General features: G+C 35.1%; 1 pseudogene; it reads left to right on the plus strand.

Annotated features, from left to right (window-relative positions):
- The window catches only part of LOC123387271, a 179635-nt pseudogene extending 155922 nt beyond the window's left edge, over positions 1-23713 (plus strand).
- Positions 23714-23914: the final 201 nt, after the last annotated feature.

Genomic DNA, 23914 nt, shown 5'->3' on the forward strand with positions numbered 1-23914 from the left:
TCCCCCCCTCTCTCTGCCTGACTCTCTGCCTACTTGTGATCTCTATCTGTCAAATAAATAAACAAAATCTTTTTTAAAAATAAATAAATAAGTGATAGATATTTCACCATCCCCTCACTTTCAATCTGCTGGAGTCTTTAGGTCTAAAATGAGTTTCTTGTAGACAACTTATAGATGGGTCTTGATTTTTAAAATCTATTCTGTCACCCTATATCTTTTGATTGGAGTATTAAGTCCATTTACATTCAAAGTAATTACTGATTGATATGTATTTATTGTCACTTTATTATTTTTTTGTAATTCTTTCTAAAAATTTACTCTGATCCTGTCTTGTCTTTCTCTCATGGTTTGCTGATTTTCTTTTGTGATATATTTGGATTTCTTTTTCTTTATTTTTTGCACATTATCAATGTTTTTTGATATATGGTTCCCATTAGGTTTGTATATAGCCTCTTTTGCATATAGAAGTCTAGATTAGATTGATGGTCATTTAAGTTTGAACCCATTCATTACTCCTCTCCTCCCCACATTTTAGGTATATGTTGTCATATTTTATATCCTTTTATTTTGTGAGGTCCTTGACTGATTTTTTAATAGAAATGTTCATTTTTACCACCTTTGTTTCCTACCTTTATACTTCTTTTTATTCAAAGAGTCTCCTGATGGCTGAGCCTGGTGGTGGGTATTAAGGAGGGCATGTATTGCATGGAGCACTGGGTGTGGTGCATAAACAAACAATGAATCTTGAAACACTGAAAAAATAGAATAAAAATAAAAATTTTAAAAAAGGTCCCCTTAATATTTCTTGCAATGCTGGTTTCATGACCATGAACTCCTTTACTTTCTTTATGTTTGTCTTGGAAACTCTTTATTGGTCCTTCTATTCTGAATGCTAGCCTTGCTGAATAGAATATTTTTGACCACATATTTTTCCATTCAGCACTTTGAATGTATCATGCCATTCTCTTATGCTTTGGAATGTTTCTGCTGAAAAATCTCCTATAAGTCTTATGGGTTTTCCATTATAAGTTATTGTCTTCTTTTGTCTTGTTGCTTTATTTATTTTTTCCTTTACTGCCATATTTTACTAATTTCCTTACAATATGTTTTGGTGTGGATCTGCTTTTGTTGACTTTCATGGGAATTCTCTGTGCCTTCTGGATCTGGATATCTGTTTCCATCCCCAAACTAGGAAAGTTTTTAGCTACTATTATATCAAATACATTTTCTTTCCCATTTCTCCCTCCTCTTCTTCCTCCTCCTTCTTTTTCTTCTTCTTCTTTATTAGTGTGTTACTATTTTTGATGAATGTTACTATTATGAATTTTACTATTTTTGATGACATTACTGAGTTTCCTAAGTTTATTCTCATTTTGCATAACTCTTTTTACTCTCTTTTGTTCAGCTTGATTACTTTCCATTACTCTCTGTTGAAGGTCACTAATTCATTCTTCTGCTTCTTCCATCCTGCTGTTCAATAAACTCAAGAACACTGAAGTCATACCATGCATCTTTTCTGGCCACAGTGCTACAAAACTGGAAGTCAACCACAAGAAAAAATCTGGCAAGAACACAAATACATGGAGGTTAAATAACACACTAATAAAAAACGAGTGGGTCAACAAGGAAAAAAAGAAGAAATTAAAAAGTACATGGAAATAAGTGAAAATGAAAGCACAACAGTGCAAAACATTTGGGATGTTGCAAAATTGATTATAAGAAAGATGTTTATAGCAATACAGGCTATCTTAAGAGACATGTTTCTCATTTCATTTATTGAGAATTTATCTCTCCTATGTTATTCTTTATCTCTGTGTTAAGGGTCTCACTCATGTTTTCCTCTCTTTTTTCAAGTCTAATGGGTATCTCTATGATCATTACTTTAAATTCTCTATCAGGCATTTTACTTAAGAAATTTCTGGTTATGGCCTTGTGCTGTTCTTTCATTTGGAAAGAACAGCACAAGGCCATAACCAGAAATTTGGAATAAATTTCTCTGTCTTCTTATTTTGTATAAATCTCTGTTCCTGTTTCCCTGTGTTAGGAAATTCAGCTATACCCCTGGTTCTTGAGGGTAATAAGCTTATGAAGAAGAGGTCCTGTCATGCCCTGCTATGTGATATCTCCTGTTCCCCAGGCCTGGTGCTTCTGGGAGTGTCTCAAATGTGTGCTGCATATGTTCTGCTATTTTGTTCTCGCTGCTTTATCCTTCAGGCTGGTTATCTGCAAAACTATCTTTGCCTTTTGTGGGGAGTGTTTGGTTCTTGGCCTGAATGTTACACATTTTAACTAGGTGTGCTCTGATTTGAAATGAGACCTGTTGTCACTGTCACTGGAACCAAGGCTCTGCAAAACTTCTACATTGGGAAACATGGTGTGAGCAGAGGTTAGGACCTGTCTTCTGGAAAAAGGAACCCATCATGCTTCAGCAAGTGCAACTGAGAGGCGCAGTTCTCCTTGAGCATGGGTGTGTGTGTGTGAAGGCCTTGGTGTAAGCAAGTTAGGCAGCAAGTGTTGGTGCTATGCTGGTTCCCACAGGTAGCCCTGTACTTAAGCTGGGGAGTAGGGGAGGAAAATGGTGCCTGCCAGTTCCTTTTCTCCTGGAGAAGTTTCTTCAAGAATGCTATTTCTCTCGGATATGATCTGAGATGAGCAACTAAGCTCCCATCGTTGTCCCAGCTCTATTCAGATCCCTGTTTCCATGCTGTATTCTCCCAGGTTGTTTGCTGTGTCTTCTCTCCAAGAGCAGCCCAATGTCCTCTGAGCTCTTCCAGAGACAAGTGTACTAACTTTTAAAACTCCAGGCCCTAAGCCCTGCTTGATGCTAGAATTCTAAAATGCAGCCCTTCTTGCTATCCAAGGCAATTGTTATGGGGATTTATTTTCCCTGTGCATTCCCCTGTGTTACTCTGTCTCTGTCCCTTCTCCACAACCACATCTCCCACCCCACTACAGTGGCTGTAATCCTTTTCTCTCCCAAACCACATCTTTATACTTCCTACCTTCTTCAGTGTGGCTTTTCTCTACCTTAAGTTGTGGAATTTGTTCTGTCATTCTTCAGGTCAGTTTCTGGGATGTTTAAGATGATTGTGTTACAATTGTATCTGTGAGATGAGGAAAAGCTAGGTTCCTCCTACCATGCTGCCATCTTCCTCTCTCCAAGAATATATAAAAACAATTTTCAAAGATTTTTTTTCAGTTCCATTTTCTACTTTATTAAAAGTGATTAGAAATGCAAATGATTTTTTATATTGACCTTGTATCCAGTGACTTTGTTAAATTTATTCACTAACTCCAAGAATTTATTTATAATTTATTTTGGGTTTTCTATACCCATACTCAAGGCTTCTGTTAATAATGGAAGTTTTACTTCTTTCTTTCCAAAATTTATATTTCTTATTTGTTTCCAACCTTATTGGAGAGGCTTGTTCTGCAGTTCAACATTGAATAAGTGGTGATAGCACACATCTTTATCTTCTTTCTATACACAAGAAACTTTTGATAATTTTTGCCAAATTTTTTTTTACAGATTATTAGGTTAAGGACATGCCCATCTATTCTTAATTTGCTAACAGTATTTATTATGAATGAGTTTTGAATTTTAAAAACATAATATGATCTCATAAAAAAAACTTGGGAAATTTTACCTCTTTTTCTATCCTCTGAAAGAGTTTATGTAAGATTGTTGTTACATCATAAGTGAAAGAATTGATTTCATTGTTAGGCAATTAGTGATGGATTGAATTTCTTTAATGAATATGAAATTATTAATATTTCTTATTTTAATTTGATTAAATTATTTTGGACAAAATTTCCATTTATTTAAATTTCAGTTTTGTTGGCATAAAGTCTCCATACTATCCTCATGTTAACTTTGTAATATCTGTAGAATATATGATTATAACCTCTTTTTTTCTTTCTTTTTTTTTTTACTATCCTCCTTTTTAGTCCTGGGATTGGTTTTTCATTCATTCTCTCCTTTTTCTCTTGGTCAGTCTTGCTAAAAGATAAATAATTTTATTTGTTTTTTTTTTTAAGATTTTAGTTATATAAAAGAGAGAGAGAGAGCACAATGAAGGGGAGCAGCAGGCAGAGGGAGAAGCAGGCACTCCGCTGAGCAAGGAGTCTTCTACAGGACTCAGTCCCAGGACCCTATGATCATGACCTGAGCAAAAGGCAGACACTTAACCAACTGAGCCACCTAGGCATTGTATTTTTCCCTTTCCCCATATTCTGAGGATAATTTGCTGCTGTTCTTTTTTGTAGCTTTTTGAGGTAGAGAATTATAATAATTTTAATCTTTTCTGATTTTCTAGTTTATGGGTTTATATATAAACATACCCCTTTAGATAGTCCCACATGTTCTGATATGTGGAATCTTAATTTATTCAAATACATACTAATATTCATTTTTAAATACCCCATAAGTTATTTACAAGTATGTAGCTTAACTTCAAAGTATTTGGGGACTTTCTAGTTATCTTTTTATTATTGAATACTTGCTTAATTTCTCTGTGGTCAGGAGATGCTCTGAATTATGATGAGACTTGCTTTACAGCACAATAATTGGTCAGTTTTAGTAAATGTTCTATGTGTACTTGAATATAAAATGTATTCTGCATTTGTTGATGCTGCACTACAAGCATATGAATTAGGACATTTTGTTAATCAAGATATCTAAATCTTTTATTCCTTACTGAATTTTGGTCTGCTTTTTCTTTCAGTTAGTGGCAGAGGTCTGATAAAATCTCCAGCTGTAATTAAATGTTTTCCTATATCTCATATAATTCTGAGGCTTTTTGCTAGGGGTATTTTGGATCCATGTTATTAATTGCATTATAATATAAATTATGGAATGTTATGTTTCTGTTGAATAAACCCTTAGTTATTGTAAAAAGTTCCATTTGACCCTCATAATACTTTATGCCTCCAAGTGCAAGTTTTCTGTTTTATAGTATCCCTGGCTTTCTTTTACTGTTTTTACAGTAATGTTTTTTTCTTCATTTCACTTTCAATCTTGGCCTGTCTTTATATTTTTCATTCCAGTTCTAATGTATTTTTTTTTAAACTGGGCATTTGGTTTATACCCATATATAAATAATACTCTATTTGGGTTTTGATCTACCATATTACTTTCTTGCTCTTGTCCAATTTCTTTTTTTTCTATTCATTTTCTAATATTTGTAGGATCAATCATGTTTCATTATTCTTTTTTTTTTTTTTTTTTTTTTTTTTTTTTTTTTTTTTTTTTTTTTTTTTTTTTTTTTTTTTTTTTTTTTTTTATTTTTTATAAACATATATTTTTATCCCCAGGGGTACAGGTCTGTGAATCACCAGGTTTACACACTTCACAGCACTCACCAAATCACATACCCTCCCCAATGTCCATAATCCCACCCCCTTCTCCCAAACCCCCTCCCCCCGGCAACCCTCAGTTTGTTGTGACTCTTAATCTCATTATTCTATTTGTTCCCTTATTAAGCTTATCAGCCATAATGACTTTTGTTACCCTTTTATTAAGTTCTATCAAAAGTTCAGAAATAACAGAAGTAAAACCAATGAATCACCAAAGTAGTAATTCATAAAGGTATACTGTGCACCCACCAAAAAGGCACTTGGCAAACCAGGAGCACTCATACCAAAACACAGAATGAAGCTCAAGAGTATAAAGTATATTATAAAATGTTGTTATAATACAACTTATAGTGTGGAGGCAGTGACTGTTTATTCCTTTTTTTTTTTTTTTTTACTATTTATTCTTCACATTGTTTGATTATAATATCAGAATTTTCTTAAATGGTAAGGAATTGGTTAGTGGTAACCTCATGCCAATTTTGGGAAACTTTTTTTTTTTTTAAGATTTTATTTATTTATTTGACAGGCAGAGATTACAAGTAGACAGAGAGGCAGGCAGAGAGAGAGGAGGAAACAGGTTCCCTGCTGAGCAGAGAGCCTGATGCAGGACTCAATCCCAGGACCAATCCCAGGACCCTGGGATCATGATCTGAGTTGAAGGCAGAGGCTTTAACCCACTGAGCCACTCAGGCACCCCTTGGGAAACGGTGTTAAGTTTTGTTTATCATTTTCAAGGACATAACCCCTAGTGACAATGGAAGGCAATAGCATAAAGAAGACACTTTTCTTCTGGGTCAGGACCTTCATGTTTATATTTAGATTTCCTATGGACCTCACAGACCAGTTTCAACCACACCTTCTTGTTCTCCCCACCTACTGGTTATTTCTCAGAGCTCCCTTGTGCTTTTATGGTAACCCTCTCTCTATCCATTTTGCCCCACCCCATGGCTGCTCCTGAGAAGTTCCTGTGGGCTGCTTGCTTAGCAGCAATGGTTACATTTTCAAGGAACTTTTTCCATCATAGAGATCTAAGCTCCATAGAAGAGCTCTAACCTGCTTATGTTTTCTAACCATGGTTGGTCATTTGTAAAGACCAGTTCTGGTCTGTGCCCTCTGGAAATTTTCTTCACCACTGTGATATAACCTGTTCCTATGGGAGCCCTGATCTTTTTTTAAAAGCCTGAATTTCAGCTTTGGGCTGAAACAGGGGCTGGTAGGGAGAGACTCTTAAGTCGTCTGTTCTTTGAGTTTTCATTCTCCCTCAGCCTAGAAGCAACAGCTGTTTTTGTTTGTTTTGTTTTGTTTGCACATTCTACTTACGAACCTATTTTACTTCTTTTAATAGTTAGCTATCTTTGACTAGTGAACAAATTTTTACATTAAATTTTCTCAGCTCTAATAACTGGTTTGGTTTCTGTCTTCTGGCTTGATCCTGATTAATATGCTCTAATTCCCAGTAGTGTTTCCCATTGTTTATCATTTCTGGTGCTCTTTATTCCTTTCTGTGATTTCATCTGAGATAATTTTCTTTGTCTGAAGAGCACCCTTCAGTATTTTTCAAACTGCATGTCTGCTGAAAATAAATTATCTCAATCTTTGTCTAAAAATGCTTTATTTTATATTACTTAGTAATGAATAATTTTGCTTTGTGTAGAATCTGAGGTTGAACCTACCTTCCTTTCAGCACTTTAACAATGGAATTTGTTATCTTTGGCTTTATCATTTCTATTTATGAGTAAGCTGTTCATCTCATTCATGTTTCTTTGAAAGCAATGTCCCTTTTCTCTGGTTATTCTTAAGGTTTTAAAGTACACATACCAAAAACAAATGTAAGGTATAATTCTAGAATTAAAGTGTATAATTAGAGTTACTATTTAGACCACAATATATTCATTATTGGCTTTATTATGTTATTTTGACATCTTCTAATACCTTTCTATCTAAGACTTCATGAAATGCATTTTTTGAAAGGCTCGACCAAAGGAATCTCAAATAAATATCATCTTTATTAAGGAAGTGGGTTACATTTGGAAGAGATATGTTTTTGTCCTGAGGCATTCATGATATAAATATAGAGCAGGTAATTATGTTTTAAGTCTACTAATTGCTATTAAAATGAATATAAATCTACCAAGGATTTGAAATTTTTATAGTCTTTATTAAGTCAGTAACACATAGGTCACTGATAGATATTTAATGTTGGGGTCTTTGTCATCATCACTTACTGTTTTAAAGTCAGAGCATTATATTTTGAAAAAATACTTGTGGAGAAAAAAAATCTCTAAACAACTGTGGAGAGAAAGAGAAATACAGATGGGGAGGGGCGCCTGGGTGGCTCAGTGGGTTAAGCCACTACCTTCAGCTCAGGTCATGATCTCAGGGTCCTGGGGTCGAGTCCCACATCAGGCTCTCTGCTCAGCAGGGGGCCTGCTTCCCTTCCTCTCTCTCTGCCTGCCTCTCTGCCTACTTGTGATCTCTCTCTGTCAAATAAATAAATAAAATCTTAAAAAAAAAAAGAAATACAGATGGGGAAAGAGAGAGAAAAAAGAAAAGATATTTAACAAAAGATAAATATTTCAATGAACACCATTGGGAAAGAGTTATATTTATACCAGTCATATCTAAATATAATAGAACAATTCGGTATGCTGAAGACAAGGTATTAAAGTAGAAGTGTTTGGGCCTGAATGTTAACAGAGGCAGTCTTCAGATTTGAGTCAGGAAGAAGGTATTTTCTTCCTATGTTCTAGTTCTATATCTATACTTTCTGTGGGTGTAGATAAGCAGCACTTTTCATAAGCAGCACTGTCAGACCGAGTTAATTCACCTTGAAACTACTGCAATATAATCTTAACACCTACTCTCTCTTTTGGAGTATCTCAAATGTTTCAATGGTTAGACAGTGGACATTGACCTATATGGCTTTAGGGACAGTGGACTAGGATATTGCAGGATCTTACTGTTTTTAGTAGCAGTGCTGTTAATTACACAATGACATAACTTATGTGAATAAAACTAATGTTCTGTGTCATCCTAGGTCCTACAAAATAGTTAAGCAGTTTTTTTTCCAAAACCCAAAGTTATGTTTCTGATGGTCTAAATTAACATGATTATGTGTCAAGGTGTTGATTGTTAACTTTAGGATTTCTAAAAAATATTGAACTTTGGTAAGAGTGAAAAGAAAAAAAGAGAGTGAATGATTACAAGATAGACACCCAATAAATCTTAAGTAAATCTTTGATGTTGCTTGTAGAAATTACATATAAAGCATTGAGCATTATAGACTGAAGTTCCTACATTTCAAGAGTCATTTCAGGTATAAAAATCATCACACTATCATGAGAAAATTAACCTATTTTTAAAAAAGTTAATTTTTAGAATAAGAATTATTTTATAAGACTAGGAAAAGATAAGAAAATGATAAACTAAAAATACTTCATAAATATATCATATTGACTACTTATATTCATGTCTTCAAAAGTTCTTTTCTATTTACCAGTAAGGATAATTACTTCTCTGTATTTGGTCAATAGTCAAGTTTTTGTTGAATTTAAGAGGTATGTGTTTTTGTTCCATTGGACATTCTTTCCTGCTTTGTCGAAGATTAGTTGACCATAGATTTGAGGGTCTATTTCTGGGCTCTCTATTCTGTTCCATTGATCTATGTGTCTGTTTTTGTGCCAGTACCATGCTGTCTTGATGATGACAGCTTTGTAATAGAGCTTGAAGTCCGGAATTGTGATGCCACCAACGTTGGCTTTCTTTTTCAATATCCCTTTGGCTATTCGAGGTCTTTTCTGGTTCCATATAAATTTTAGAATTATTTGTTCCATTTCTTTGAAAAAGATGGATGGTACTTTGATAGGAATTGCATTAAATGTGTAGATTGCTTTAGGTAGCATAGACATTTTCACAATATTTATTCTTCCAATCCAGGAGCATGGAACATTTTTCCATTTCTTTGTGTCTTCCTCAATTTCTTTCATGAGTACTTTATAGTTTTCTGAGTATAGATTCTGTGTCTCTTTGGTTAGGTTTATTCCTAGGTATCTTATGGTTTTGGATGCAATTGTAAATGGGATTGACTCCTTAATATCTCTTTCTTCTGTCTTGCTGTTGGTGTAGAGAAATGCAACTGATTTCTGTGCATTGATTTTATATCCTGACACTTTACTGAATTCCTGTATAAGTTCTAGCAGTTTTGGAGTGGAGTCTTTTGGGTTTTCCACATATAGTATCATATCATCTGCAAAGAGTGATAATTTGACTTCTTCTTTGCCGATTTGGATGCCTTTAATTTCCTTTTGTTGTCTGATTGCTGAGGCTAGGACCTCTAGTACTATGTTGAATAGCAGTGGTGATAATGGACATCCCTGCCGTGTTCCTGACCTTAGCGGAAAAGCTTTCAGACAGCCTTTTCAATAAATGGTGCTGGGAAAATTGGACAGCCACATGCAGAAAAATGAAATTGGACCATTTCCTTACACCACACACAAAAATAGACTCAAAATGGATGAAGGACCTCAATGTACGAAAGGAATCCATCAAAATCCTTGAGGAGAACACGGGCAGCAACCTCTTCGACCTCTGCCGCAGCAACATCTTCCTAGGAACAACGCAAAAGGCAAGGGAAGCAAGGGAAAAAATGAACTACTGGGATTTCATCAAGATCAAAAGCTTTTGCACAGCAAAGGAAACAGTTAACAAAATCAAAAGACAACTGACAGAATGGGAGAAGATATTTGCAAACGACATATCAGATAAAGGACTAGTGTCCAGAATCTATAAAGAACTTAGCAAACTCAATACCCAAAGAACAAATAATCCAATCAAGAAATGGGCAGAAGACATGAACAGACATTTCTGCAAAGAAGACATCCAGATGGCCAACAGACACATGAAAAAGTGCTCCATATCACTCGGCATCAGGGAAATACAAATCAAAACCACAATGAGATATCACCTCACACCAGTCAGAATGGCTAAAATCAACAAGTCAGGAAATGACAGATGCTGGCGAGGATGCGGAGAAAGGGGAACCCTCCTACACTGTCGGTGGGAATGCAAGCTGGTGCAGCCACTCTGGAAAACAGCATGGAGGTTCCTCAAAATGTTGAAAATAGAACTGCCCTATGACCCAGCAATTGCACTATTGGGTATTTACCCTAAAGATACAAATGTAGTGATCCAAAGGGACACATGCACCCGAATGTTTATAGCAGCAATGTCCACAATAGCCAAACTATGGAAAGAACCTAGATGTCCATCAACAGATGAATGGATCAAGAAGATGTGGTATATATACACAATGGAATACTATGCAGCCATCAAAAGAAATGAAATCTTGCCATTTGCAACAACATGGATGGAACTAGAGCGTATCATGCTTAGCGAAATAAGTCAAGCAGAGAAAGACAACTATCATATGATCTCCCTGATATGAGGAAGAGGTGATGCAACATGGAGGCTTAAGTGGGTAGAAGAATAAATGAAACAAGATGGGATTGGGAGGGAGACAAACCATAAGTGACTCTTAATCTCACAAAACAAACTGAGGGTTGCCGGGGGGAGGGGGTTTGGGAGAAGGGGGTGGGATTATGGACATTGGGGAGGGTATGTGATTTGGTGAGTGCTGTGAAGTGTGTAAACCTGGTGATTCACAGACCTGTACCCCTGGGGATAAAAATATATGTTTATAAAAAATAAAAAATTAAAAAAAAAAAATTAAAAAAAAAAAAATATCACAGTGGAATCAGTGATGGAGGGAAGAGAAGGAGCATTCCTATGCAGAACAAAGGGAAAAAAATACAAAGTGATATATAAGAAAACATTAATCTACCATTAGTCTATCACAGACTATGTACTACCACACCATGAATGCTGATGGTGTCATTGAAAGTGAGCAATATGACTAAATGAATTTTATGTACCTGAAATCTAACCAATAATAAAAGACTATACCATGTTAAAAAAAAAAAAAAAAAGAGGTATGTGTTTTTGTATTACAAAAGGATTACAGTGTTTTTGGAAAAAATAATCTTATGGCACTCTCAGTGGGCATTTCTACTTGGAATTTCTTTTAAAATTTGCCTTGTTATTTTCATTCCATCCAGAGCTGTTCTGTGCAAGGAACTCTGTTAGGCACAAGGGATACAAAGATGAGTAATATAGATTTCCTGCCATTAAGAAATGAAACATAAATTTGCAAGAGGATGCACTGTATTAGTTTAAATATGAATTTCATCCTGGTATTCTAACTTATCTCCAGGTTCCCAGGGAAGAAGTTTTCTATATATTTTAACAGATTTTACATCAGATCATAGCAGTGAATCAAAGTAATCTATATACAATATTTTTCTTCTTCTTCAGAATTATAGGATTTTTGCCCAGTTTAAATATAAAAAATAAATTCTTCTTCTTTCTTTTTTAAAGATTTTATTTATTTGACAGACAGAGATCACAAGTAGGCAGAGAAGGGGGGATGGGAAGCAGGCTCCCTGCAGAGCAGAGATGCAGGGGCTCAATCTCAGGACTCTGGGATCATGACCTAAGCCAAAAGCAGAGGCTTTAACCCCCTGAGCCACCCAGGCACCCCCCAAAATAAATTTTTCTTAATAAAAATTTAAAAACTATGTCTCACAGACAAAGTAACAAAACATTTCCAAAATTTTTTTTCAAATCATTATGTGTGTGAGATTTTTAGATTTTCTGTAAAAAAGTTTAAATCAAAATGAGTTTGTGAATATTTTTTTCTTATTCCTTAATTCCCTCTGTGGATAATCCCAATATGCATGAAATATCAAAACTTTTGAGGAGCCTTTGATTTAAAAACTCTATTTAAGTTTGTTTAGTCTAACATTTCCCACTTATTTAACCATAGATCCTCCCTTGTGAAATACATACATACACACACACACACACACACACACACACACACACACAAATATATACTATGGAAAACAGTGGACTAAGTTAGAGTTCACACAGCAAAGAAAATAACACCCAAGTTTTTATTCTGAAATCTGAGTGCTCTTGACTAACTGTACTTGCCTGGCCAAGTAATAGAAAGGATGTAAAGTTATTTTCACATGAAGATTAGGTACATGGCCCAGTAAGGCAACAGACCAAAAGGTGGGATATTGACCTTTTTTGTGTAAGTCAAAGAAAGAAGCTGTCATAGAGAGGGCAACAAATTTTTCTAGAAAAACCCTATGTAGTAGTTAACAACAAAGGCTGTGAACCTAGACTACTTGTGTTTCAATCAACTCCAGTTACTACAAGTGTGACCTTGAAAATTTTGCTTAATCTCTATGTGCCTAAATTTTGCTATATGTAGGTGGAAATAGTAATAGAGGCGCCCATAATCACATATCATAATCACTAAATTAGTATTGTTAAAGTACTTGGAACAATGTGTAGCACATAAGAAAAAAGTACTTACGTGTATAAATAAATAATTCTCACAATTCTTTGTCTTTGTTGGGTCTCATAGTTGATGGATTACCTTCCTCCAATTAAGAGATCCATTTTTAAATTTTTTTACAAATTCAAGCTCACTGGGTTTACACTTATTAAATATCATGTTTGGGAAATTAACAAAATGTGTTTGTGGAGTGAATAAATAAAAGGAGAAGAGAAAATTTTCTTAACACAATCTTCAACTTGTGTTCATATCCAATATCTTGGGGCATGTTCACTGGAGAAACCCAACTACCCTTATGTAATGAGAATAGCAGATTATTTTCTATTTTGGTCCCTTTTGCCTCCAAATGTTTGCTTGTGGACTTGGTTACACAATATTAATAATAACAGCATATTTACTGAGTGCTTACCATATGCCCTGTGCTCTTCTTATTGATTTTAGTATAATTTTTTCACTGAATTCTTACAAGAATCCTCAAGTTAGGTATTGTTATACCTTTTTTATAGAAGGAAAAATAATGAAAAATGTATTCTTACTACTAAGCAAATTTAGAGTTTTAAAATATTTTAAAAATACTGGAAATATTTTAGTTCTTTCAACATAGAAAATAGTCCTTTAACAAGAGTCTTTCTAAGATGGGACAGCTGGAAAGAATAATTTGTAGATTACAGATAATGAATAGTCACAACTTGTCAGTTTATACATGAAAAGTGGTATCTCTTTTGATACTCACCAACCCCATGAAGTTGCTTTTATTATTCTGTGTTACAGAAGCAAATTGAAGGTCAGTGAGGTTAATTCACTTATCCATGTTCACAATGAAAATGGTCCACTTATCTCTTTAAAAATGGGCCAAAATATCATCTGAACATGAAATACCCATACCTTTGCCACTGAGGCTAGAGAAAGAAATGTTAGCAGTAATGGTAGACACATATGAAGCTATCAAACATAGGCAGGTCTCTAGTGCTGAGCTAGAAAAACAAAGCATAATTCAGAAAAAACTTTAATGGGAATTTTTTCTTAATGCTCATTTAACTGTGCAAAGGCTAATTATGGATTCATTTATCTCAAGAACAAAACATGGGGAAGTTGCTTTAGTATGTACTAAATAGGACAAACAATTATGAAATGAACATTTACATAATTTGATATTTCCCATGCAGGTATGTGAACATCTCTAAATTAAGCATAGGTCTTTGAACCATGCTGCAATTATAGGAACTGTCAGAGTAAAATTTATAGTGGTTTCTTATTGTATCTACTTACATCTGGTCTCCCTATCAAAATGACATGGAGCAACCTCCAAACAGCATAAATATATACCTCCTATCCATGTGCATGTTTTGAAATCACTCCCATACATTCAAGTTTTAACAGAAAACACATTATTTTTCAGTTTCTGTGTAAGAAGCTTGCAAAGAGTCTGTCTCCACAGAGCAAAATAAATAAATGTCATGACTTTGTAATTATCATCTTGAAATCTTCTACATCTTAGTTTATCTATTTGAGAAAAAAATCTTTACAACGCATCGGGTACTGTTTATTTCATTGTAAAGGTTGACAACCCATCAACTAATTGTCAAGAAAAATCCAAGTTTATATTCAAAGTATCCAGCATTAATTATCATGAAAATGTGAAGAAAAACTTCTAGTTCACTTCTCACTTGTTCTAGGATTTAGATCTACTGCTTAAAATTTGATAAATTCTTGCATGACAATTAAATTTCCTTTGAATACAAACTATGCAAACTAAAAAGAAATGCAATTCAGCTCTCTCTTATTTATATAAATGCAAGGAAACAACAACACAGTGTCAACAATACCTGAATTAAAAACAGCACATTTAGAGCACTTCAAGTAGTTTGTTGTGGCCACTTTGTGGAACATATGATCCTGGGCTCTAACAGTAGGCTAACTTGTATCTGAATTGTACTCAGCTATGTCACTAACTCATTATGGAACAATGGGCTAATAACTTCACTTTTCTTAATCTCAATTTATGTAAATTTATATAAAATCATAGTGATTATAAATAGTCATTAGGAAATATATATTAAAATTATATATTACTATCTATAAATACTACTTAGTTTCCAACACAAAGGAATGCTATAAAACTAATATGAAATAATGAATTCTATCTCCACATTGTGCATTGTAAGTGGTAGATACTATTATTACTTTGGTTAGATTAAAAATCAGATTTTAACTGGAGGAGTCAGAGCCATGGGTTCCAAAATGTGTTTTGCCACGTAAGGACTTTAGATTTCATACTGTGGTAGACAAAAGAAAGCTACAGAAGAATTTTACCTGGAAGAGCACTGTGATACACTTTGCATTTTCAAAAATCATTTTGCTTACAGTACGGAGGGTGAATTGGAAGGAAAGCAGCTATAAGACCTTTTCAATAGTCCTTGAGAAAATAATAAAGGCTAGAAACAAGTCAACCACAGAAACAATGGAGAGAATAGAATCTGTATGAGATTATAAGGATCTGGAAATAATGGAGCACTGTTACTAACATAACTTTGCCACATGGAAAAGGGAGGAGCCAAGAATGACACCTAGCCTCCCAAAAGATGGTCAGGATGGCAAATGCAAAAGGAAGTCCAGGTTGGAAGGTGCAAGGGGGAAAGAGTAGAACTAAATGCATAAGGTAAAACTGGTTTTGAAGAAGTAGAGTTCAAGTTGCCTATAGGACATAAAAGCACAGAAGTCTATCACATAATTTGTTATACTAGTTTCAGCTTGGAGTTCAGGACTTATACTAGGTAAATGAAGTTATAAGACCATAAATAACTGCTTATTGAGATTAGATAGAATGATGAGAAGAGAGCTAAGAGCTGAACTTTAGGAAACCTCAAAATATAAAAGGCAGAAGAAAAGGGACTTAAAATGGAGACTGAGAAGGCACATCCATATAGTACCAAGAGATCAGGAGATAGTGACACCAACAGAACAAAGGTGGAAGTCTATCAAGAAGAAGGAAGTGGTCAACCCTGCTAAATGTTGTGGGCAAGTAAAGTAAGATAAGAAGAGAAGAAATACCATGTGACTGAACAATTATTGGGTTGCTCGTGTTATTTGCAGAGGAGTTTTATTGCAATAATGGGCATTGTAATCAGACTGTAGAAGGTTGAAGTATGAATGAAACACTCTGGTAGATGTTTTTTTTCCAAAATTGGACACAGACATAGTTTTGATTCCAAATCTTCTTCCAGAATCTTGATATACCCTATCAAAAGTGGAGCTTATTTCTTATTCCCTTGAATCAGAGTAGGACTTTGTGACTGTTTCAATAAACAGGATGAACTAGAGGTGATGGGCATGATTTCCAAGATTAGATCATAAAGGAAATAAAGACCCCCATACCCCACCCCCAGTCTTTCTCTCCCTCTCTCTATCTCTCTCATCTTTAGTTCTTAAAACCCACCAACCATATTGTGAGGAAGCATAGGTCACATGAAGATTCTCCTGATAGGTATTCCGGCCAACAGACCCATCTAACATCACTCTGCTAACCCCAGCACCAGCTGCTTGAGTAAGCAATCTTTTCAATGATTTTAGCCCCTGGGCTTTGTGCTGTTCCAGCTAATACATTTGAAGCAGAGATGGGCTATCCCCATTGAGCCCGTCTCAAATTGTAGATGAAATGTTCTAGATGTTTTAGGCTACTAAGTTTTGGATAATATTTTACACAGCCATAGTAAATTGTGTAGACATAAAGGGAAAGAAACCATAAATTTAAATTATCCTTTGGAAGTAGTTAATATCAAAGAATTACATGAGAAAAAGAAATTAAAGCCAGATGAGCATAGAGGGTCAAGAATGTTTCAGTTTTTCCTTTGCTTATGAAAATAAGATCACCAGGAACCATATAAGATGTAATATGATGCATGTTAAGAATGGGAAAAAATGATTGGTGAAAATTCCATATCCTGGTGAATATAAAGGGTATCAGATAGAGAACATAAGTGGTGTGATTAGTTTGAATAGGAAAACTGATATTTGTACATATTTAGGTGCTCTTACATGTGGGAAAAGAAGCTAAAGAAGATTATTCTCAATATTTTAAGTCATCTCTATAAAATCAGAAGCAACATCATCTGCAATGAAGATGTGGTAAGATAGGTGATGGGGGAATGAGTAGAGTGTTTAAAAGCATCAGAGAGCTGTTAGCCACTAAACTGTTCATAGAGTAATATAAACACATCTTTCTATTCCATAGATTTAATTATCAAACATATCAAAGTTTCCTTATACTCAGTCCTTAACCCTAAGGTAATCAATATATAATCACCATTGATTAGCTTTTTCTATTCTTCTATTTTTGAAATATATGTAAGCAGAATCATAGAGTAAATATACTATTTTGTTTTGGGCTTATTTTGTTCAACATTATGCACATTAAATGCATACATGTCTTGCATATATGAACAGTTTGTTCATTAACATTACTGAATAACATTATATTACATGAATATAAATTTTTTTCATTTAATATAGGTGGATATTTTAGCTGTTTCAAGCTTGGGGCTATTAAAAATAAAGCTTCTATGAAAATTCTTGTGCATGACTCTGCAGCAAATATGAATGAGTTTCTGTTAATATATCTAGGAAAGGAATTGCTAGGTTACTAGGCATGCATGCTTTCACCCACTGATCTTATCAAACAGTTTTCCCAAGTGGTTTTACATAGTTTACATTTCCACAAGCAATGTATGTGAGTGAACATAAATTCGTGTTTCTTCACATTCTTGCCAACACTTGGTGTTACTGATCACTTTCATTTTAATTGTGCCAGTGTATGTGTTATACTTTTCATTTTTCTATCTGGCTTCTTGCCCCTTTTAATTAATCATTATTTTTATTTTTTATTGTGTTCTTGCTTTGTTTTAATTCTGGGTCCAAATCTTTTCCAGATATATGCACCACTGTTTTTTTTTTTCCCACTCTACAGTTTGCTTTCTCTCTCTCTCAATGATGTCCTTTGGAGAAAAAAAGGCCTTAATTTTAATCTCATCGAATTTATCTGGCATTTCCTTTGATGATAGGGATCTGAATTCTATTTAAGAAATTTTTGCTTATCTTAAAGACATAAAGATATTCATAAAATATCTCATGGCTAGAACTTGAAGTTTTAAAGTTTGCTTTATATGAACAGTAATTTTTTTTTAAGATTTTATTATTTTGACAGAGAGAAAGTAGGCAGAGTGGAAGGTGGAGGGAGAGGGAGAAGCAGGTTTTCCGTTGAGCAGGGAGCTCCACATGGGGCTCCATCCTAGGATTTCAGGATAGTGACCTTAGATGAAGGCAGCTGCTTTAACCCACTGAGCCACCCAGGTGCTCCTCAACAGTACATTCTGAATGAAATTTTGTATATGATTTGAGGAGGAGTTCAAGCTGCATTGTTTTCTATACAAATGACCTAGCACTATTTATTTAAAAAAAAAAAAAGCATTCTTTCTCCATGCTGCTGGTGTCATCTGTATAAGCATGTCTATATCAATCAGCTTTTGGACTCTATTCCATGGGTCTGTTTGTCCAAGATACAAGAGTACCTTTTTGGTACTCTGTTTATGACTGTGCCTTTCTATTAAACCCTGACTCATGGTAGACCTCAAGCTTTGTCCTAAGACTGTCTTTCCTAGGAGTACCTGAGTTTGGTCAGTTAAGCAACCGACTCTTGATATTGGCTCAGGTCATGATCTCACCCTGCCTCAGTCTCAGCACTGAGCATGGAACCTCCTTAAGATTCTCTCCCTCTGTTGCTCTTTCTCTCTCTCTGAAAAGAAAAAGAAAAAGAAGAAGAAGAAGATTGTGTTGTCTATCATTTAATCATTGCATTTCCATTGTAGTTTAGAATAACTTGCTGTTTCCACAAAAATAAAGTCCTAGTATGACTTTGATTGAGATTTCAGTAAACCTATGAATAATTTAGAGACAATTGATATTTTTATAATATTGTAACATAACCCATGAAATTGTATGTTGTTTGGAGATTCATTCATATCATTGTTGATATCATCAATTTATTTCTTTTTATGACTGAGTAACATTCAGTTGTTGAATGAACTGCAGTATTTTATTTTATTATTTTATTTTATTTTATTTATTTATATGAAAGAGAGAGAGAGAAAGAGAGTGAGAGAGAACATGAGTAGGGAGGAAAGGGAGAAGCAGGCTTCCTGCTGAGTAGGGAGCCCAACGGGGGGCTCAGTCCCAGGACATGGGGCTCAATCCCCAGACCCTGGGATCATGACCTGAGCCACCAAGGAGCCCAGTACCAGTTTTTTTATCCATTTTCCTAGTGAATGACATTTGATTTATTTCCACTTATTGGATATTATGAATAAAATTTCTATAAATATTCTAGTACAGATATTTTCATAGATATGTTTTTAAATATCTGTCTTGAGTAAATACTGAGAATAGGAATTACCAGCCATTTGTGTATCTTTTGCAAAGTGTTGAATTCTTTACCCAAAATTTTTTTATAAGATTTTATTTATTCATTTGACAGACAGAGGTCACAAGTAGGCAGAGAGGCAGGGAGAGAGAGGGGGGAAGCAGGCTCCCCGTGGAGGAGAGAGTGTGATGCGGGGCTCGATCCCAGTACCCTGAGACCATGACCTGAGCTGAAGGCAGAGGCTTAACCCACTGAGCCACCCAGGTGCCCTTCTTTACCAAAATATTTAAAGGGACTGTTTGCCATTCTATTACTGAGTTGTAGAAGTTCTTTCTGTATCTTGAATACCACTTATTTGTTAGATATGGTTTTAGAAATATTTTCTCTTAGGGGCACCTGGGTGGCTCAGTGGGTTAAGCCTCTACCTTCGGTTTGGGTCATGATCCCAGGGTCCTGGGATCCAGCCCTGCATGGGGCTCTCTGCTCGGTGGGGAGCCTACTTCCCCCTTTCTCTCTGCCTGCCTCTTTGCTTACTTGCGATCTCTCTCTCACTCTGTCAAATAAATAAATACAATCTTTAAAAAAAGTTTTTTCTGTTAGTCTTTAGTTTGCCTATTTATTTTCTTAATGGTATCTTTCAATGAGCAGGAATGTTTAGTGATAATAAAGTCTAATTTATTAAATTTTCTTTTGTGGTCATTAATTTTTTGTGATTGCCTAAGGAACTTCAACCCACCTATTGTTTAAGAATATATTCTCTTTGAAATATTTTTCCCCTTTGAAATTTTAGTTTTAATGATTACATCTATAATACATCCCAAACTAATTTGTGTTTATGATATAAGGTAGGGGTTAAAGGTTATTTTTTTGCCATATATATCTAGTTAACTGTTTGCTGAAAAGTTTTTCCTTTCTCCACTGGAATTGATACCTTTGTTAAAAGTGAGGATTTGTATGTTACAGAAAATAGAACTGCCCTATGACCCAGCAATTGCACTATTGGGTATTTACCCTAAAGATACAAATGTAGTGATCCAAAGGGACACATGCACCCGAATGTTTATAGCAGCAATGTCCACAATAGCCAAACTATGGAAAGAACCTAGATGTCCATCAACAGATGAATGGATCAAGAAGATGTGGTATATATACACAATGGAATACTATGCAGCCATCAAAAGAAATTAAATCTTGCCATTTGCAACAACATGGATGGAACTAGGGCGTATCATGCTTAGCGAAATAAGTCAAGCAGAGAAAGACAACTATCATATGATCTCCCTGATATGAGGAAGTGGTGATGCAACATGGAGGCTTAAGTGGGTAGAAGAAGAATAAATGAAACAAGATGGGATTGGGAGGGAGACAAACCATAAGTGACTCTTAATCTCACAAAACAAACTGAGGGTTGCCGGGGGGAGGGGGTTTGGGAGAAGGGGGTGGGATTATGGACATTGGGGAGGGTATGTGATTTGGTGAGTGCTGTGAAGTGTGTAAACCTGGTGATTCACAGACCTGTACCCCTGGGGATAAAAATATATGTTTATAAAAAATAAAAAATTTAAAAAAAAAAGAAAAAAAAAGTGAGGATTTGTTTCTTAGTTCCTTATCCTATTTCACTGATGTATTTATCAATCCTTATACCAGCACCACACTTGAAAGTACTAGAAGATCTCTACCTTTGTACTTTTTCAATATACCTTGGATATTCCTTCTTTTATATCCCCACATAAAATTACACATCTCCAATCAATGAATGACGTGTTGTCTTTTAGGTTGGATCTTCTTAAAATTTGCTCAAAAGTTGTTGTTTTTTTTTTTCTTTTTTAGTTCAGAGTAGAAATCTTGTACATCTTTTAATACATTAACTGCTGAGTTTCTTGTTGCTATGGTAAAGGGAATTGTTTCTTAAATACTATTTTCTGATTGTTTGCTACTGGCATATAAAAATAAAATTGATTTTTCTGTATTTATCTTGTGTCCCTACAACACTGCTAAATTCAATATTCAGTTCTGTATTTGTTTTGTAGACTTCATAGGATTTTCCACATAAGTAATCATGTTATGTGTAAGAACACTTTTTTCTTCCTTGCTGATGTGTGCCTGTTACTTTTCTTTTCTTTTTTTTTTTTGATGTTTCACTTTCTTTTATTAATTTTTTATTTTTTATAAACATATATTTTTTATCCCCAGGGGTACAGGTCTGTGAATCACCAGGTTTACACACTTCACAGCACTCACCAAAGCACATACCCTCCCCAATGTCCATAATCCCACCCCCTTCTCCCAACCTCCCTCCCCCCAGCAACCCTCAGTTTGTTTTGTGAGATTAAGAGTCACTTGTGGTTTGTATCCCTCCCAATTCCATCTTGTTTCATTGATTCTTCTTCTACCCACTTAAGCCCCCATGTTGCATCACCACTTCCTCATATCAGGGAGATCAAATGACAGTTGTCTTTCTCCGCTTGACTTATTTCGCTAAGCATGATACGCTCAACACCCAAAGAACAAATAATCCAATCAAGAAATGGGCAGAGGACATGAACAGACATTTCTGCAAAGAAGACATCCAGATGGCCAACAGACACATGAAAAAGTGCTCCATATCACTGGGCATCAGGGAAATACAAATCAAAACCACAATGAGATATCACCTCACACCAGTCAGAATGGCTAAAATCAACAAGTCAGGAAACGACAGATGCTGGCGAGGATGCGGAGAAAGGGGAACCCTCCTACACTGTTGGTGGGAATGCAAGCTGGTGCAGCCACTCTGGAAAACAGCATGGAGGTTCCTCAAAATGTTGAAAATAGAACTGCCCTATGACCCAGCAATTGCACTATTGGGTATTTACCCTAAAGATACAAACGTAGTGATCCAAAGGGGCACGTGCACCCGAATGTTTATAGCAGCCATGTCCACAATAGCCAAACTATGGAAAGAACCTAGATGTCCATCAACAGATGAATGGATCAAGAAGATGTGGTATATATACACAATGGAATACTATGCAGCCATCAAAAGAAATGAAATCTTGCCATTTGCTACAACATGGATGGAACTAGAGCGTACATAATATATCTTTACATACTATATATTTTCTATTTATTTTCAACTTTTTTCTGTCTATATATTTAAAGTACTTCTCTTATAACAAAAATTGTTTGGTCCTGCTTTTTTTAATCCATTCTGATAATCTCTGACTTTTAATTAGAGTGTTTACTACATTAAACTTTAATGCAATTATTAATGTGATTGAATTTAGGCCGTATGTTTTATTTTTCATTTGCTGTTTGATACTGCTTCCCACTCTGCGTTTTTAGTCTCTGTTACTCCTTTCTTGCCTTTGTTTAGATTATTTGAATATATTTAGAATTCCACTTTAATCTCTCTGTTGGTATTTTAGTTATACTTTTTTGTGTTGTTATTTCTGGTTGCTTCTCAAAGTATTTCAATATACATCCATAATTTTATGCAGTGTGCTTAGAATTAATATTGTACTATTTCATACAAAAAAATGTAGAAACACTGTAACCACATTCACTTATCAACCTTCATCCTTTATGCTATAGTAATATTTCTAACATATATTATAACTTCCACTAGAAAATGTCATAACTTTGTTTTATATGTTAAGTATTATTTTAAAGGAATTATAAGATATTTACAATCTCCCAAATAGTTAACAAATTGTGATGCTATTTATTTTCTCTTACAGAACCAAATTCCTATCTGGTATAATTTCCCTTCAACTGGAAAGACTTTTTTTAAAAATTCTTATAATATAGATCTGCCAGTGATAAACTCTCTTAGTTATCTTTTATTTTGAAATATCTTCATTTTGCCTTTTATGTTGAAGAATATTTTCATTGCCTGTAGAATTGTTTGGTGAATTTTATTTTTCTTTTAACGCTTTGAAAATTTTACCCTTTATCTTCTTGACTCCATAGTTTTTAATGATAGTCAGGGGTCAGAATTCTGAGATCATGATTACTATCTCCCCAGTTCCCACCTCAAGATGTTTGCAAAGGAGCTGAAGTTGGTGTTCTGGGATGCCCAGTGCATGAACTATGGCTGGCATGAGATGGAAGCACTGGTGTAAGCCTGAAAAACAAGCAAGGTCACCAACATGCTAGTTGTTCATGAACATGGAGACCCACCTGTGGGGTTCATTGTCAGCTATTTGCCTTTCAGCCTTACTGCTTCTTCCATACTGTGAATGTGATCATGTGTCATGATGTCTCCAGCCTGGACACCATGTCAAGCCAAGCCTTATCTCATCACATGTGGCTTCTCTCTCTACCTGGGCAAGAGAATACCTGACATATTCTGGTACCTGTTCCCTGTGCCCAAAGATGACAGACACCTGGTCATCACCATTTTAAACCAATATAATTACCTCTCCTTTCATGCATATGATCCACCTGGGTACAGTGGAGCAAGAGACCACAGCAAACATGGAATTATCTTGTACTCTTACACTAACACCTCACACAAAAGCATCTTCCTGAGCACTGAGTGAGCCCACTTACCAGTCAGTACATGGACCTGGACCCAGAAAGGAGGAGTCAGGATAAACTCTGTGTCTGTCTGTCTGTCTATCTGTCTGTCTGTCTCTCTCTCTATCACACACACACACACACACACATACACACACACGTCAGTGGCATTTCTTTTTCATCAATGAGGATGGCTTTATACTTGCTATAAAATCCTTGAAGGG

This window comes from Mustela putorius, unplaced genomic scaffold, assembly GCF_011764305.1.
Source record: "Mustela putorius furo isolate JIRA1106 unplaced genomic scaffold, ASM1176430v1.1 tig00003853_pilon_pilon_pilon, whole genome shotgun sequence".
NCBI lineage: Eukaryota > Metazoa > Chordata > Mammalia > Carnivora > Mustelidae > Mustela > Mustela putorius.